The following is a 17691-nucleotide window of genomic DNA, read 5'->3' as shown; positions in this document are numbered from 1 at the left end:
CCCCTACAGAAAAACCTCTAATTCCATCCAAGACAGTGCCCAACCTGGGGGTGATGTTTGACTATAGACTACAGTTAGACTCCCAAGTGAAAAAAACAGTTGGCACTTGTCTATCTTTGATCAGAGCTCAACGGAAAATACTTCAGTTGTTGCCAACTTCCACCAGGGCACAAGTGGTGAGAGGTGTTATCCTTAGGCGGCTAGACTATTGTAACGCTCTGCTACTTGGAGCACCAAATTCTCTGATAAAGAAACCTCAGAGAATTCAAACAATAGCTGCCAAGTTAACTTTAAAGAGACAAAGTAGGTCTTCTGCCTCCCTATCCCTGAAAGATCTCCATTGGCTACCGATTATGCAAAGAATACAGTTTAAGTCACTTTGCATTGTCTTCAAGGCAGCACATGGAATGGGAGCTAGACCACTACAGAGCAAATTTACCTGGTACACTCCATCCAGAAACCTCCTCTCCTCATCAGCAAAGTTGATAGGCACATCCAGATTTAAAAAGACCAGGATCGGAGGCAGGGCATTTAGTTCTGCAGCTTCGCGCTGTAGAATGAACTCCCGGTTGAACTTAGACAAATAACAGATTTGTTGTACTTTAGGAAAAGGCTTAAAACTGGGCACTTCCCCAGGGTATAGTGGAGCCCAGCCATAGCACTGATTACTTTCGTCTGGTATGGTTGTTTATGTGCACGGTGGAATGCATGGTAATCTCAGCGCCAGGAAACCCGTTGGGCGATAGTGCGCTATACAAGACCGGCTTAGATTACATTACATTACATATAATCATAGAAATACACTTTAAAAAAAAAAAAACTTAGCAGTCGAAGGGTGAAATGAATACATTATTCGACGCAAGGGGCAGCTTCGTATGTTCTTAGAAATGTCGAGTACACAACGTTGCTGCCTTTCTAAAAAGCTAATGGTTTAAATGTAACGTTTTATGGCAGTGCCTATGCCCCATACACTGTAAACAGGTGCTTTACAGACAAATGACCATGGACTGAGCCCCCACTTGAAAAGCGGTTGTTCATCGCCCTGAACTGGGAGCTGGGTGTCTGCCCCACCTTTGGTGGAATTTCTGTCCCCCACCCCCATCGTCCCCGGTTCTACGATCGTCAATGAACAATATCTGGGATGGAAATGTGGTTAAAGGGCGAATTTGCCGCCTTTGACCGAGAAAGCGAATATTCTAGTCCCAGCTTCCCTAGTTTACCAATTTGGTGATCCTGGGCAAATCGCTTGTATATCGATTCCTTTATCTGTCTGTATCTCTAGAGGGGGCTTCTGCTGCCAGACTGTGACAGCACTCACTGCTGAAGACGAAGAACATGCACACTGAACTCGAGGAAAGGGTCTGCATTCTTTCTTCCGTGGAAAGCACCCCCTTGATTAAACAAGCATTTGCAATGCAATAGGTCTCCAATTTATGCGAGACCTATTGCATTGCAAATGGTGCAACTTGGCATCACAGAAAACGGGAGGGGGGAGAAGGCACGGAAAAGGGGGGGAGGAGGGGAAAAGGCACAGACAACAGGGGAGGGGGAGAGGAGAAGGCATGCACAACGGGAGGGAGGGCGGGGAAAAGAAGGCACGACAACGGGAGCTGCAGCGGGCTGCGGCTCCAAAAAGAAATGAGTATACGCCTGTGTAACAACCAAGTAAAGGGGCCAGAAGCCATGGGAGGATAGAAATGACACCATGGCCAACATAAGGAGGGACTAACAAGCCTCATAATGATTCAGACAACAGCATTTACTAAGGACAAACACACAAGCCAATGAAAATTAATGGCCGGGGGAGTGGGCGAAGCTTCTCTCCATACTCAACTACCCCAGCTCTTCGCAGAGCAGTGCTTGCACGCTGGCTCATGCTCGACCTAAAAATAGGAAGAGGAAGGGAGGCGGGAGGCAACTGTGTCACACCAAAGTGTGTATGGAAAGAAATGCCCCTGTGTTTATGGTCACCCACAAGTGTTTGGAATGATGCTGCTGGTTCATTGACTAAAAGTACACTGAGGCCTGGTAACAAGACCTCAGTTGCCAGTGCCCTGACCTAAACTGTGTCTGTCGAATTGGCGTATATTGGATTGACATGAACTAGCTTACTTAGAAGTCCCTAGTATATGGTACCCAGAGCAAGTAAGTTATAGGGTCACTCCAGAGATTGCAGCGCTTGCTGTGCCACCTTGGGTGTGTCTCACATAAAACCTACCTCCCAGTCTGCCATTGAATACTGGATGAGCAGTTTTTAACCGCTAGCCCAACTTTGCCACTGCCAAAAGGGGCAAAGCCAAGCCTCCACTGGCAGTATGAGTAAGTGGCCCCCTTGGCAGGCGTATCGAGCCTTAAGGCAGGATGCAGCACATTTCCCGGACAGAACTTTTATTTCCATGTTCTGACAATAAAAACGTGAAACTATTGTTTTTACTGTGGAAATACTTGGTCACCCATTGGCAAGTATAGTGTTACACACTGACCCCTTCAGCTGTGCTAATTCATGAATGGTGCAACCAAAGTTAATACTCCAAGGTATCAACCAATTTGTGACATTCAGCCTGATTGGATTCTCCTGTAGAAATTAATGTAACATGTTGTAGTGTGCAACTACCACAAAATTGCAACATTGCTGTCTTCAATCTCCTGTGCTGTTAACTATTACACAAGGAGTTTTAACCAGAGACAGCTTTCTGTCCTCCTAGGGAGATATGCTAATGACTCCTAGGGAAGAACGCAAAAGGACAGGCACTAGAGAGAAGGTGTTACCTCACTTCTGTAGGAAACCACATGAATATTGACCTAAAAGGTGACCTCAAAGCAGAAGCCCTCTTTGAAGAACAAATGGTGAACCTTGGGAGAAGGGCAGCTCCATTAATTAGGCAGACTAACTGGCACCAGAGAAGGAGTGGGTAAATCAGACCAGTTTTTCAGGGGCATGTAACCCCATTGGTAGCCATACCTCTGGGTTCGGATATGGAGCTCCAAACACTGAGAGAGATGTCCTGCCATGTTGGAAGTGGTCAGAATGATGCATCTTGGAATAGCCAGATGTCACACTTTGCCGGAAGTGGTCATCAGGTGTGAGGGAACCTGTGAGCCCATTGACTACCAACAACATCCTACCCTAAGAGCATTTTCTGGGCATAAAAGGGTACACCTGGCACCCTAAACTCAGATCTTGTCTGGACTGGAAGAAGGACTGACAAAGGGCTGCCCTACGGCACCGTGGAACATGCAAAAGAGGCTGCACTGGCATGGACTGCACCATCTGAACCTGGTGGCTATCAAATGAGATGAGATTGTGTCTGTTGTGTCCTGCTCATGGAGAAGTCATCTCTGAAGCCCAGCCAAAGCAAGAGACTCCAAGGGTCAGTTGGTTGACCTCCTGTTGGCAGCACATGGCCACAACAGCGGAAGAAGCTGGCAGGGGCGAGTTGGTAGCGGACAAGGAACTAATGCACAAAATTGAATGCATGTTAGATGAACCCGGGAGTGTAATTGGAGTGAAGCTTGGGCTCCCATAAGGGGAGTTACTATCCAAGGAAAGATTTCACTCTGACTGCGATGCCTGGAAACTGGTAGTCTAGTTGCAACTGGACTTTAGCCTGGACCGAGAGGACTTCGAGAGATATCAACCCCTGTGGCCAGGATTGCCTCATCCAACCTGTGGACTGAGCAGTAGGCATCAGAAAGACCTGTATCAACCACACCGCATGTACACCATCTTCAGGAACCTGTATCACTTGCATAAGGACCACTTCCATAGAAACCTATAGCAAAGGATAAAAGTGCCTGGAACTTCCTTAAGACTGCTGCTACCTGTGAGGTAACTGTTTCTGTGGACCTTGTTGGCCCCCCTTACTGGCTCCTAATTGCCATTGGTTGCCCAAAGTAACCATAAGTAACTACATTGATACTTACCTTAGTTTTTCTAGATAACGTTTCTAAGGTCAAATTTGTTGAGCTTGCCAATGCTTACTTGCAGTTAAATGAAAAAGTGCTTACTTACTGTACCTTGCAAATTCTATATCTACCGACCCCTCTGGTTGATCTTTTTGGTTGTGGTGTAAAAAATGCATAAAAATACAGTCTATTTTTTGATTGATTTGATTTTCTTGAGTGTCTCGTGAATTTACTCATCAATTTCTTTGGTGCTGTTTAAATGCTTTACACTTGTTCCTTTGTGTAAGCCTTGCAGCTCAGAGCGACAGCTGCCCAGGGTTGAGCCTGGGTATTTAACAAATTAAAGCTACTGGTCCTAAAAGGTTGGTAAGTTTCTTACACTGTGATTTTGCACAGCCAACCATATAATGACCTCATTTTCTCACAGTGCATGCCTTGAGTTTGTGAGTGTTATGCAAAAGATTGCGGAAGGGGCAGCCACCTCGATAAAAGAAGCAGTCTAGAGTGTTCTGCATTCATATAGCTCATTATCTAAAATGAATTATGAGAAATGCAAATCCGTAATTTAGTCCTACTTTTTGGATGTTAGGACGCATTTCATAGTAAACCAAGTGCATGGAAAACACAGGTGGCACAAGCAATATCTCTTCACGTTCTGGTCGTTTGTGCTGTTTCAGTACGCTTGTCGTAAAATTTAATAGTAACGTAAAATTCCCAAAATTACCCATATTTTACCGGTGTCATTTGAATTTCACCCAAGTCTTAATCTGACCTGACCTAACGTCAAATGTTAAGGTGGGTATTCCTCAACTCAGCACCCCTTTTGCGGTAGAGAGAATGAGAATAACCATACACTCCCTACAGTATTTTCTCAACTGCTAATTTAAGTTTCAGAACTATAGAGGAATACACTCAAGGTCATATCTCGGTAATATCTAGATCATAAATATTTCAGCCATATGTACTCAGCCATGACCATGGATTCAAAAAGATTCTACAGGCCTTTAAAGAGCAAATTGAGGCTCGCTCATGTCAGTACTTCTTTAAACAATGTGGAGAAGGAGCCTCCCTCCTCATGGACACTTCTCATGCATTTTCATTATCAATTTGGCTTCCTGCATTATGGTAATAGAAATGCCCCATTTAGAACTTGAAGCCCTGTTCAGCTTTTCACTATCTTATTTATTCTGTAAACATTCCAAGAAAGTATTTTGATCCAAGCTACAATGATAGTCTTTTCTCAGTATGTGGATTTGGAACTGAGATTCTAGCCTCCCCTTTGTATATGTTCAAACCATTCAGCTGAGGGTTGCTGAAATGAGTCCAAATGCTTCAATTTATCTGACATAAGGTTGGATATGTGGCTTAGCATCTGGACCTTCTAACTTTGGAACCTAGGGAGACAGGTTTGATCCTACAATCGGCTCTTGTCTCAGCAGGAAACAACCTTTACAACACAGTCATTACATTGCACTACCTTTACAACGCAGTCATTATATCGCAACATCCTTTACATCGCATGTCATTACAACGCAGCCATTACATTGCATGTCACTACAATGCATGTCATTACAACGCATGTCACTACAACGCTGACATTAAATAGCAAGTCATTACAATGCATACCATTACAACACATAGAACCCTTAAACTAGCCAACACTTACCATACTGTTGCGCTCACTGGAGTTAGAATAGTAATTTTTACCCCTACACTATCCAACACTTACCCTACTGTTGCACTCACTGGAGTTAGAATAGTAATTTTTACCCCTACACTATCCAACACTTACCCTACTGTTGCACTCACTTGAGTTAGAATAGTAATTATTACCCCTACACTATCCAACACTTACCTTAAATGTGATGTAATGGTATACGTTGTAACGGTATGGGTTATATTGTTATAATGCGATGTATTGGAATGCGTTGTAAAGGTGGTTTCTAAAAATGCGATGTAATGGCATGCGATGTAAAAGAATGCATTGTAAAGGATGTTGCGTTGTAAAAATTGCGTTGTAAAGACATGCGTTGTAAATGTATGCATGGCAACGTCATACATTCGTCTCAGCATGTGGTTATGAGCAAATCATTACATCTTCCTGTGCCTATATGTGCAAAATGTATCTGCCATTGTAATCAATTCCTAGCCTTCACAGGCTTATCATCATATTTGAATCATTAGCACATAGAGATTTCCTTTGGGTAAGGCTTCTATCTGCTATGTCTGCAAATATATCAGAAAGATGGTCTGAGCTGTAAACAGAGAAAGAAAGAAATATTTGTGGAGCAGGAAATATTTCAGAATCTATTTCCTTTTTCCCTCTAAAAGCCTTGTTATTATTACCATGGGATAACACATCTGGATTCCCCACAATGGCTGATTGCTTCTTTTAAGTAACCCACATTTTTCAATGGTAACCTCTAACTTTGCCATCTGAGATCCTCTCCTTAACATTGGTAGCCATATCTCTGGACTTCACCTGTGTCATTGTGAGTGCCACTGTCTGGTCCAAGTCTGAAAAATGTCTAATTTGGCTATTTGCTCCACTTATGACTCCCATGTAATTAACCATTTTGATACAGTGTCTGTGTTGCGAAACCTCTTTGGATTAGATCATTCATGTGCTTACTCATCTTTATGTCATTTGCCTGCTTTGGGGTTCCATAAACCGATAGCGCCACTGGTGTCATACCTTTGTATGGTCAAGTTCTTGGTGACTTGGGATATGCCTATGAAACACAAAGTGGATACTCTATCCCATGTATTATTAATTTTCATTACTGTTAAGATTCTTGCAACTTCTGCTCACTACTGCCTAACATGTTTGTTTTCCTATTGATAGAGCTGCATGAAATTCATACTCATGATAGAATTCATCTCATGTTGATAAAATGTTGTGCATTTCTACAGGCAAATTTACTTTATTTGCATAGTATTTGTAAGGTGACCTGGACAAACAATTGTAGATGGTCAGTGATGTGCTATGTAGTGGAGCATAAGGCTCCAAACAAATCCTAACTCATTAATATGTGTAAGAAAAAGAAGGCTACTGGTTAAGAGGGATGAAACCCTGCTTAAGCAGGAACCACAAATCTTGTCAGAGTAAAAACACAAGCAAACTCTAAATTAGGGCTTCCGAAGAGACAGTGAGGCTTGCAATGCTTATATTAATCCATATTTGTAAAGCGCAAACATATCATCCCTGAAGGTTTCAAGGCGCTGGAGGAAGTCTTACATTGTTGCAGAGACTGCCTTCAATGAGAGGTGTGTGACTCAAGACCCTGCATCAGGGAGCTGCAAGGTAGATGTGGAGTCCTTGAGTTGGAAGAATACTCACAGCAGAGGCGATGTATCAGTTCTGCTTGGGGTGCTGGATCCACAGATGGCTGGTAGAGCACCTTCAGACCCACTTCCAAGTGTCCAGGACTGGGGTGGCGCCACTTGGCAGGGACAGGACTCACAGTTGCAGAGTCCAGGTCCTGGTTAGCCCTTAGAATCACTATAGTGGTCCTGGTGTCAGGTTACATGTCCAGTCCTTCCCACCCAGGCAAGGGGGAAGCAGGCAGCAGGTCAGCACAGCAGGCAACAGTTCTTCAGGGCGGTAGTCCAGCAGACTGGCAGACTTTTCAGCAGTGCAGCAGTCCTTCTTCCTGGTAATCTTCCACAGGTCCAGAAATGCCCTGAAGAGTTGGTGTCTGAGGTCCAATAATTATACCTGGTACCTCCTTTGAAGTGAGAGAAGCTTCTACAGATTTTCCTTTGACGTGCACAGGCTTCTAGCCTCTCCTGCCCTGGCTCCAACCTAACTACAGGGGTATGCAGTTCAGAGTTTGAAGGCCATACACATTCTATTCAGATATAAGTGGGGCTGCACCTAACTCCACCGTCCCATCCTGGCAATGATGGCCCATCCAAGCCTAAGTAAGCTCTCTTTTGTGTGTGGCTGTCTAGGAGAAGTACACAAAGACCAACTGCCAATTACATCCAGTCATTTGACCCAGAGAGGCTGCAAGCACTAGCTGGCTAAGGCAGAAAAATGCTAACTTTCTAAAAGTGGCATTTTCATAATTGAAATTGAAATTCTGACATTACCATAAAAGATGATTTTTCATTACAGTTCCAAAGACGCCAGACATAAACTATTTGCCTATTTCCATTTTGAAGTTGCAGCTTTTAAAAGGTATTAAATTAAGGTAGCTCCAATGTTGTGCTATAGGAGAAGCAGTCCTTGCAGTAGTGAAAAACAAGTTTTAGAGGCACTACCAGGATGTGTAAAACTTGAAACTACATGTACTATTTTTCTAATACTTTGCACCCTTAGCAGTTGGCTGTTTAGCGGCTACCTTAGGGGTGATGTATATGTATTAAAAAGGCACATTTGAGCCTGACATTATATGTATTTGTATTGCGCACACCTGATAATATATGACTTTGAGACACTGTTCAATGTAGTGTACCAATGTGCCTATTTAGCGTGCTGGTCAGGGACATGTGACTGCCTAAAACACGTATGATACTGCTGCTGCTGCAAGTGTCACTTGTAATCTGGCCGTACAGCTGGAGAATCTATCAATCATTAATTTCATACAAAATAAAACAATACCACAATAAATGTGTTGAACAATATCTGCTTTACTCTATTTTAATGTGACAATTCATCCATAATTTATGTCTTGTGCAAATAGAAAAGGCTACTCCAGGCCTCCTGTCTTCAAATCCAGGTACTCCTGCACCCCCTACAACCTGCTTCTTCCCTACCTGCCCGCACCTTGCCTCACCCACAGGCCCTCTTGTTGTTTCCCCCCAGGCATGGTCTTCTGGTCCCACACTCCGGACTTTCTCCTGACCAGGTTCTAAATTCAGCCAACGGTTATCCTGACATCCAGTCTCAGTCCAATGAAATCTGCCCTCTGGACCATTTTCTCTGCCACCTTCTACGCGATTTACTCGACCAATCTACAAGTATAACGACTATACCAGCGTTTATCCTTTCCCACAAGTAAATCAATTTCCTTGTCACCTTTGTTTCTCATACCTCTTGATCTGGCATTAGAGAGCTCTCCCCTTTTTTCACTGCAGAGACAGCCAGGACCCTCCAAATCTCGTTCTTCGTCCGACTGGACCCTTAACTACCACCACAGGTAGCTTTCTTCTTCATGTGTCCCCCTGGAAATGACCTCTTCTTTGTTACTTTTGGGCCTCATTCTTGTTCTTCTTAACTTTATACAGCACCCTACTGATTAAAGTAACCTGGTCCTGATGATGACCTGGATTCATACAGGTCAAATCGGAGTCGACCACTCAGCGTAACCTCAGACATTACTGTGATCAACCCAAGCCAAACCTGCCTTGTACATAATCACCATAGTGTTGTTGACATCAAAGTCTCCTGTGTTATTACTTTTGTTGCACCGTCCACGCTGTTTTTTCACCTTATTGTGTCACTGCACTGTTCACTGTCACAAGCTTTTCAGCTCCTGAGCGCAGAGCTGAGCCTGGGTAAGGGAAGGGAAGGAACTAACTAACTAACTAACTAACTAGTTTGAACCTGGAGTCCTGATATCGCCGAGAGCCTGGTCCGCGACGGGGAAGTTGCTGGTGCCCTGCCCTCCCTCGCTCACCTAGGAGTTCCGTTGGTGTTCTGCTGTGTCTAACCTGCCGTTGCTGTTGCCGCTGTGCCATCTTGCGGCCCCGGTGAGAGGAGACTACAGCTCCCAGGCGCCCTAGCGCCCCATCGACGTCACCGAAGCGCCCGGAGGCGCTCAAAAGAAAGCCGCTCCCTCGGTGGAGCGGGAAGTTTGAACCTGGAGTCCTGATATCGCCGAGAGCCTGGTCCGCGACGGGGAAGTTGCTGGTGCCCTGCCCTCCCTCGCTCACCTAGGAGTTCCGTTGGTGTTCCGCTGTGTCTAACCTGCCGTTGCTGTTGCCGCTGTGCCATCTTGCGGCCCCGGTGAGAGGAGACTACAGCTCCCAGGCGCCCTAGCGCCCCATCGACGTCACCGAAGCGCCCGGAGGCGCTCAAAAGAAAGCCGCTCCCTCGGTGGAGCGGGAAGTTTGAACCTGGAGTCCTGATATCGCCGAGAGCCTGGTCCGCGACGGGGAAGTTGCTGGTGCCCTGCCCTCCCTCGCTCACCTAGGAGTTCCGTTGGTGTTCCGCTGTGTCTAACCTGCCGTTGCTGTTGCCGCTGTGCCATCTTGCGGCCCCGGTGAGAGGAGACTACAGCTCCCAGGCGCCCTAGCGCCCCATCGACGTCACCGAAGCGCCCGGAGGCGCTCAAAAGAAAGCCGCTCTCTCCGCGTCGCGGGACACGCGCGGGCGGGCGCCGGACGAAGCCCGGACAAAGGGCGGGCCGTCTGAGGCCGTCAGGGGCCAAAGGAGGCTGGGCTGGGTCACCCCTCTTGCTCCTTCATCACGCCCCTGACTGGTACGTTAACATTGCTGCTTGATTGACTCGGTGTAGTGCATTACAACAGACTGTTTGATTACATTTCACGCTGTGACTATCTCGTTTACTTAGTAGCTATGGCAATGTCCACACGCTCGGGCAGGGGAAGCACATTGGGAGGGGGTTCTGTAAGTGGCACTCTTGACCACTTTATCATTCGTGCCTGCTCTGTACTAGAGAAAGAAATTGCAATCACAGAGCGGCGCCTCTCCCTGGACGCTATAAAAGATAAACGCTCCTCAATGGGCGCATTTGCGCTAGCTGCTTCACCCGCACAAGCCAACACCCAAGTGGTTGACACTTCAACAGGGAACTTACCATGCCTACCGATGAGTGTGGATACAAATTCTCCTGGTCCTAGTGATCCTGCCCCCGTGACATTGCTGGACCTTTCATACTCTCCCCTGTTAGTTGCTTCCCAAGTTACACCTAATACTGCTAATACTGTCACTTCATCTCTTGTAACCCTTGTGACTACTGAGCCATCCACTGTAGTGGACCCAAAAATCGTTCCAAACAAAAGGAAAAGAGCGGGTAGTGGTAACAGGGAGGATCAACCAAAAGCTCCTAAGAAAAGTAAAAGTAAATCACGTATTGGCATGGGTAAGAAAGTGGGTCAAACAGCTCCACCAACACCCCATCAGCTTAGGATAAGATCATCCCCTGTTCATCCGGCCAACCCAGCCACTGATACTTTTGCAGAGCAATTTTTCCAACAATCTGCATCCCAAAATGACCTTGACCCTCATCTTGTACTGATTGGTCAACTTGAAAAAACTATTAAATCTTTGCTACTTCCTATGATGGAAAGAGTAAAATTATTGTCTGAGAGGCTCGAGAGATTTGAGCAGGCCTCTCTTGACAACTTCTTTTCTCTTAAGTCCCTAATCAAGTTGTATTCAAAGTTAGGTCAGGACCATGATACCATTGTTGACCCTTCTTTAATTACCTCTAACGAATCTATACCTCAAGTTGCCTTGTCGAAACCAAATGTTGTCTCTAATTTAGGCCCAAAGAATGGAGTTATCCCACCAGACTTAAGGCCTTCAATACCTACATCATCCTCGGGTAGCTCTCCTTCAAATAAAAAATCAGCCTCTGGCTCGACTGGTAGCCGTCCAATTTCCAGGGTATTGGGATACATTGCTGAATCTGCTCAGAATCCCTCAAAATCATCCACCAATGAATCCATACAAATTCAATCTAAAGTCCTCCCCACTGGCTTTGAACAGTCCTTACCTTGTGTTAATCTTCCACCGGAGTGCCTACCCTATGTTGCCATTTTGACTGGAGTTCCGTACCCTAAAGCTGCCAAGCCAGAATCTTACATCGAACTACATAACAAAACAATACACTGGCTGAATATTAATAGGCCACTCCCAAAACACTTGGATGGGCAGGTTCTTCATGTCAGAAGGGTAGCCTGGGTGGGCAACAAATTGAAAAATACGCCTGGCGATTGTGTCATCATAAATTTCAGGGACCCCCGGGTCACAAGATTAATTTGTAACCACCAACAATCCACTATGAGTGGTATAAGAAGTCTAGATTTAAACCACTTCTACTCTGATACTGTTTACCCTCATTATTCGCATTCTTCTTTTTTCCAATCATCTTACGATGGTTATTCCAAGGGAGTTGTAAACACCAATGAAAAGGCTTTTCCTACTTCTGCCCCCAGCAGATATCATGATACTTATAGCTGCTACGAGCATTATTGACATGGAACCCCAGCAGTGGTAGATATTCCTCCTGCCGTTGGAATCAATGTCAACTCAAAAGATCTTGAAGTAGTTATTGACCTTGATAGGGATCCCCTCCAAACCGATTCAAGTCCTCATGCTCAGCAGCACTGTTCCCATCATACTTTAATCTTCCAGGATACTAATCACCTTCTATTGCCTTCTTCTCTCACCCCAACCCTGGTTACTCCTAATTATTCCAACTCACCTGCACTGCAAGACACAACTACTATTTTTCCTACTCTTAGGATCATAAATTGGAATGTAGCTGGCCTTGCCAACAAATTAGACCTCCCATATTGGAACTCCTTTATAACGACTTATAGTATTTGTATTTTCCAGGAGACTTGGGCAACAGAGCCGCATCATATGATTGGCTATACCACTTTTTGCATACCGGCTACTCCACCCTTGACAGGAAGAGGACGTCCCTCGGGCGGCCTGTTGATTTGGGTTAGTACTTCACTTGGGTGCACCATTAGGCAGGCCCATATTGCCTCCCCTGATATATTAAGACTTACCCTCAAGGGAGCCCAGGGAAACAAGTCTCTTGATATTTTTAATATTTATGCAAGGGGCCTCAGTGGAGGAGCTTTGTCACCTACACTTGTACTCCTGGAGGGTGAACTACGAAAGTGCCATCATGCATCCTACGTCCTGGTAGCAGGAGACTTTAATTGCTCCTTCGAGCCCCTAGCCTCAGTAGATCTTCCTGATCTGCTTGAGGATGACGCTAAACGTGGCATTCCGTCACTAACGTTGCCTCCTATCAAGAGATGGACTAAGTCCGTTGTATTCCTGAACACCATGTCCTTGGAGTTTGGCTTAAGGGCGGCCAATGGTAGAACACCCTCTGACCCCCAGGGTGCGCACACCTACAACAGGCCTAATCACACCTCAAGGATCGATTATATATTTCTCGACCTTAAACTCTGGATATTCATGGTGGACATGGAAAAAATTCCCTCTCACGATAGCGACCATAACCAGCTATCTCTTTGTATTAAACCACCATGGGTAGATCCACATGGGTCCTTGTCCCTTCCAGCAGTTAGTTCTCTACAAACCTCTGAGGTTTATCCTGCCAACTGTGAGAGGCGTCTTAAATGGCGCAAAGTCATGCTGGATGATGGTAAGGTTGAACTAATAAGGTCAATCTTATATACTTCACAAGTTGAGTTGGCTCAAACAAATATCCATCAGGTTGCCCTTGACAGGGCTCCCTCTGTCTTTCAAGACACCATTCTCAAACTGGGAAACATATTTCGAATACACAACAAGGGTGGTCCACCGAAGGGAGGGTTTAAACCTATCCCCAAGAATGGTTGGTACACGCAAAGTTGCAGAATTAAGAAATCTGCTTTAATAGTGGCCCTAAAAAGTGGGATTGCATCTGCGATTCAGAAAGCTAGGAAAGATTATAAGACTTCTGTCTCTAATGCCAAAAAGTCCTGGGAGGAGCAGTACTGGCAGACCCTGAGGGAGGCTTCCCTTAAGCGCAACCCTGGTGCCTTTTGGGACACAATTAGATTAAAGAATAGACCAGTCCATGAACTATTGACATACAATATCACTGGTATAGCATGGTACGAGCATTTTTATAAATTATATTCCACCGGTGCTGAGAATGTGGAGAAGCTTTTTCCCGAGGGGGCATTCCCCCTCGTGGACGCTCTGAATATTGACCCCTTCTCGGAAAGAGAGGTTCATAGTGCTATCCAGTCCATTATCCCGCAGAAAGCAGCTGGCCCGTACGGCATTCCCGGTGATGTTCTTAAGCTTGATCCATCTAACTGGGGGAAGCTACTCTCTACCCTTATTAATGCCATCATAAATGGCGCCCCGGTCCCCGAATCTTGGAAGGGGGCCGAGGTCGTTCCCATTTTCAAAAAGGGTGCTCGTGACGATCCAGCTAATTACCGGCCAATTAGCCTGATCGACTCCTCCCAGAAGGTCATCGGGAAAGTGATATTGGAGAGGATACTAACTTGGGTGGAGGATAATGGCATCCTCTCTGATTATCAAGCAGGCTTTAGGGCCGGAACAGGCACTATAGAACAGGTCTTTAGATTGTTTCTTATCTATTGGAAGGTCGTCCTTCTCGGAAAGGGCAGTCTCTATCTAGCCTTTATAGATTTAAAAACAGCATTTGACCTTGTTCCCCGAGATACTCTTTGGCGGGTCCTGACCAATATGAACATCCCTTCCTATCTGTTGGCCCTGCTAGTAAAACTCCATGATGGTAATTATGCCCAAGTACGTTGGGGTTCCCAGGGTCAGAAAACCGAGAGAATCCCAGTAAACAGGGGCGTCCGCCAGGGATGTGTTCTCGCTCCCACCCTTTTTTCACTTTATGTGAATGGGGTGGTGGATCACCTGCGGGAAGTTCCTGCTGATGCACCTTCCCTGGCGGGCGAACGTGTTCCAACTCTCCTGTTTGCTGACGATACTCTCCTTTTGTCTAAGACACCCATGGGCTTGCAAACTCTTCTTGACAGCTTTCAATCTTTCTGCAACGACAGAGGCCTTATTATTAATACCACCAAAACAAAATACCTAATTTTGAATCCTCCGAAAAAATTAGGTCGGCCTCCAGTCTTAAATGCAGTCCCTCTCGAAAGGGTCAAAGAGTTTGATTATTTGGGCATCCGCATTACAGATACTATGCGCTGGAAATCCCATTTACAAAAGATGCTCTTAACCCATAAGAGGGTCACTGGTGCCCTTCTCAGAGAACATCGTTCCTCCTCAACTAGGCCAATATCTCCAGCACTGGATATATACAAGGCAAAGGGCGTGAGCTCGGCACTTTACGGTGCTGAACTATGGGGCTCAAATAATATTGAGGAACTTGCTAAATCCGATTCCAGTTTCTATAAGGAACTGATGGCACTTCCACAGAGTACACCTATAGTGCCTTTATTGTCGGACTTAGGGTGCCATGCGCTGATAGACCTGGCAAAAGTACGCCCTTTACTTCTCTGGGCACGGCTCTGGCGGACCCCGGAACTAACTAAGTATGCGGAGGGCTTGTCCGAGATACTTTCTATGCCTTCTTGGAATAAAATTAAATGGCTGAAAGATGTAAAGACCCTTCTCTACGACCTTGGTCTTAAAGATGCTTGGATAAACAGAACTTCGCCCCCGAAAGCTGAGTTGAAGAAAATCTACTGGAGTTGGGTTATAGGTAAAAGGAATTCTAGTTCCCAATTTGGTAGATGTATCACTGAGTTCCTTCTTCTCAAAGATGTAGTTCGCTTTGAGCCTTATCTCGATATTATTCAGAAGCCATATGACCGAGCCCTTTATTTCAAATTTAGGGTAGGTACCCTCCCGGTGCGCGAGCTGACTGCTCGCTGGAAATTTCCCTCTCAAACTTCACCTTTTTGTCCCTTCTGTGAAACCAAAATTGAATCTATTGCACACGTGCTCTTTGCATGCCCAGAATATAAATTCCGAAGATCATATTGGCTTAAACCTCTATGCAGAAGCTTGGGCACACGTGACCACCTTATAGCGCTGCGTATTCTCAAATCAGACACGCGATCTATGTACGCTTGCGCTTTATCAAAATTTCTAAGGTGGGCCTGGCTCTTAAGAACTAAAGCTCTTGCAGTTCTTGGCTAAGTAGCCTGACAGTTTATTTTACTTGCCTGCGTATGTATTTTATATTGTCTTATTTATAATGTTTACATGTTTTTTATAGAAAATTTTGTAGATCTTGGGAATATGATGAGTTTATATGATTCTTATATTGGTGCCACATGTTTGTACATTTTATATTTGTATGTGCTTTTTAAGATATTTTTTATCGAAATAAAGCTTATTTCAATTCAATTCATTCACTGTCACAAGCACGATGAGTGCACACCTACTTTTGGGTTACTTTTGCATACATTGTATTGTAGTGCTGATATAACTACTTGCAAATAAGAATTTACCTTCTCCTCACACAAGCTTGTGGTCTCCCTTCCTTCCTCTCCTGTTGATTGAATTCTTTTCATGTATTTGCCCTCTAAATGACCACTGGTTGAGACGTTGTTCCTTGTTCCTCGCAGGCCCACTTGTAGCGTTTAATTTAGAGGTCCTGAGTACATGTAGCACCACTTTACTAAGCACTTTTAAGTAAATTAAATATGCCAATTGGGGACAAGCCAATGTTACTATGCTTTAAGGAGTGAGCACTCACACTTTAGCTCTGGTAAGCAGTGGCAGAGTCCAACGATCAACAAAAATGAGATCAGAGAAAAATTGAGGAGTAAGGCAAAATGTCTGGGGGAAAACGACACTTAGACTGATAGATCTAGCAACATTCATTAGGCTGCATATCTGCATCTTTGTGAACGTGTCAAAATGCCTTCACCTCGCTTTTAAAAAGTAGTGGTAGTTTAATTCCTATTCGATATAGGTAAAGAAACTTCAATGGCAAACAATTTGTCCTGTCATTAAAGTGATATCCATTGAACACTCAGCGGTCTATATCTTTCCCTCCCTGACAAAAGGATGACTCCAGTAAATTCAAAGGTGTCCCTCACATATAAGTTCAACTGTGCAAAGGGGCAAGCGCAAAACATTCTAGAAACTGCTGAAGCCGTTGCAAACCATAGATACATTTCCTTGCAAGTTTCAAAGAAAGAAGTGCTTCTTTATCACACCTTCTCACAGTTGGCCCTGAGAATAGCAAAAAAATTTGTAGCTTGCAATGTCAAAGTGTCCCTCTTTGTTTTTTTTTCTTCTCTTGAAAGCCTACTCCTTTGTACAAAATAATTTTTGCAACAGAGAAAACCCTTTGGTACACTGGGCCCTTTGTTATACTTTTTGCTTTAAAAAAATGCATGTTTGACCTCTCGATTTTAGTAACGATTTCAAATTGACTTTGCATTTCTATCACCACTCAACTTGGAGGCAATGTGTAAAAGTAAGAAAGTGAAAGCACAGTAATTTAGAAAATCGACAAACAGAGAAAATTTTCATAAATAAACTAAGACCAAAATGAAAAAATCCAATCAGTAGAACCGGAGATATAAAATGCAAAGATTTTAGTAAATATAGTGCGAAGAAGCACAAAATGCCAGTAGTGGATGTATGGTTGCACTAGACCGTGACAAAATCAAAAGTTCAGGCCGACCATTATGGATCGTGGGTCAGCTACAGGGACCCAGCTAGGCCCACTGAGCAAGAGTACCTTAAATCCTGGTTGTGAAGAGTTGTGGAGTCCAATGCCAAGGATGCGTTGTGCAGCTAAGGTGATGTGAGGTCCTGGTCAGAGATGAGTTTCACAGTGTTGTTTTGAGCAGCTGTGAGGCTGCAATGCAAGCTCCTGCATTGTGGTGAAGGAGGCCGTCAATAAGGGTGTTTCCAAAGCGAAGTCCTTCTTCCCGGAGGCTACAGGCACCAGCAGGTTCTGAACAAGCCACAGGGCTTGCGATGTGGAGTCCTGTGCCGTTTTCGAGGCTGTCATCAACGAGAGGCTTGCAAAGTAAGAGCTTGAATCAGGGTTGCATCGCAAAGTGGCTGTTCCAATGGGGCTGTGATACAAAGCCCTTGTGTTGGGAAAGTCCACCCAACAGAGACTATGTGTCAGTTCTGCTGGG

This window comes from Triturus cristatus, chromosome 8, assembly GCF_964204655.1.
Source record: "Triturus cristatus chromosome 8, aTriCri1.1, whole genome shotgun sequence".
Lineage (NCBI taxonomy): Eukaryota > Metazoa > Chordata > Amphibia > Caudata > Salamandridae > Triturus > Triturus cristatus.
Note: the sequence above shows the minus strand (reverse complement) of the source record.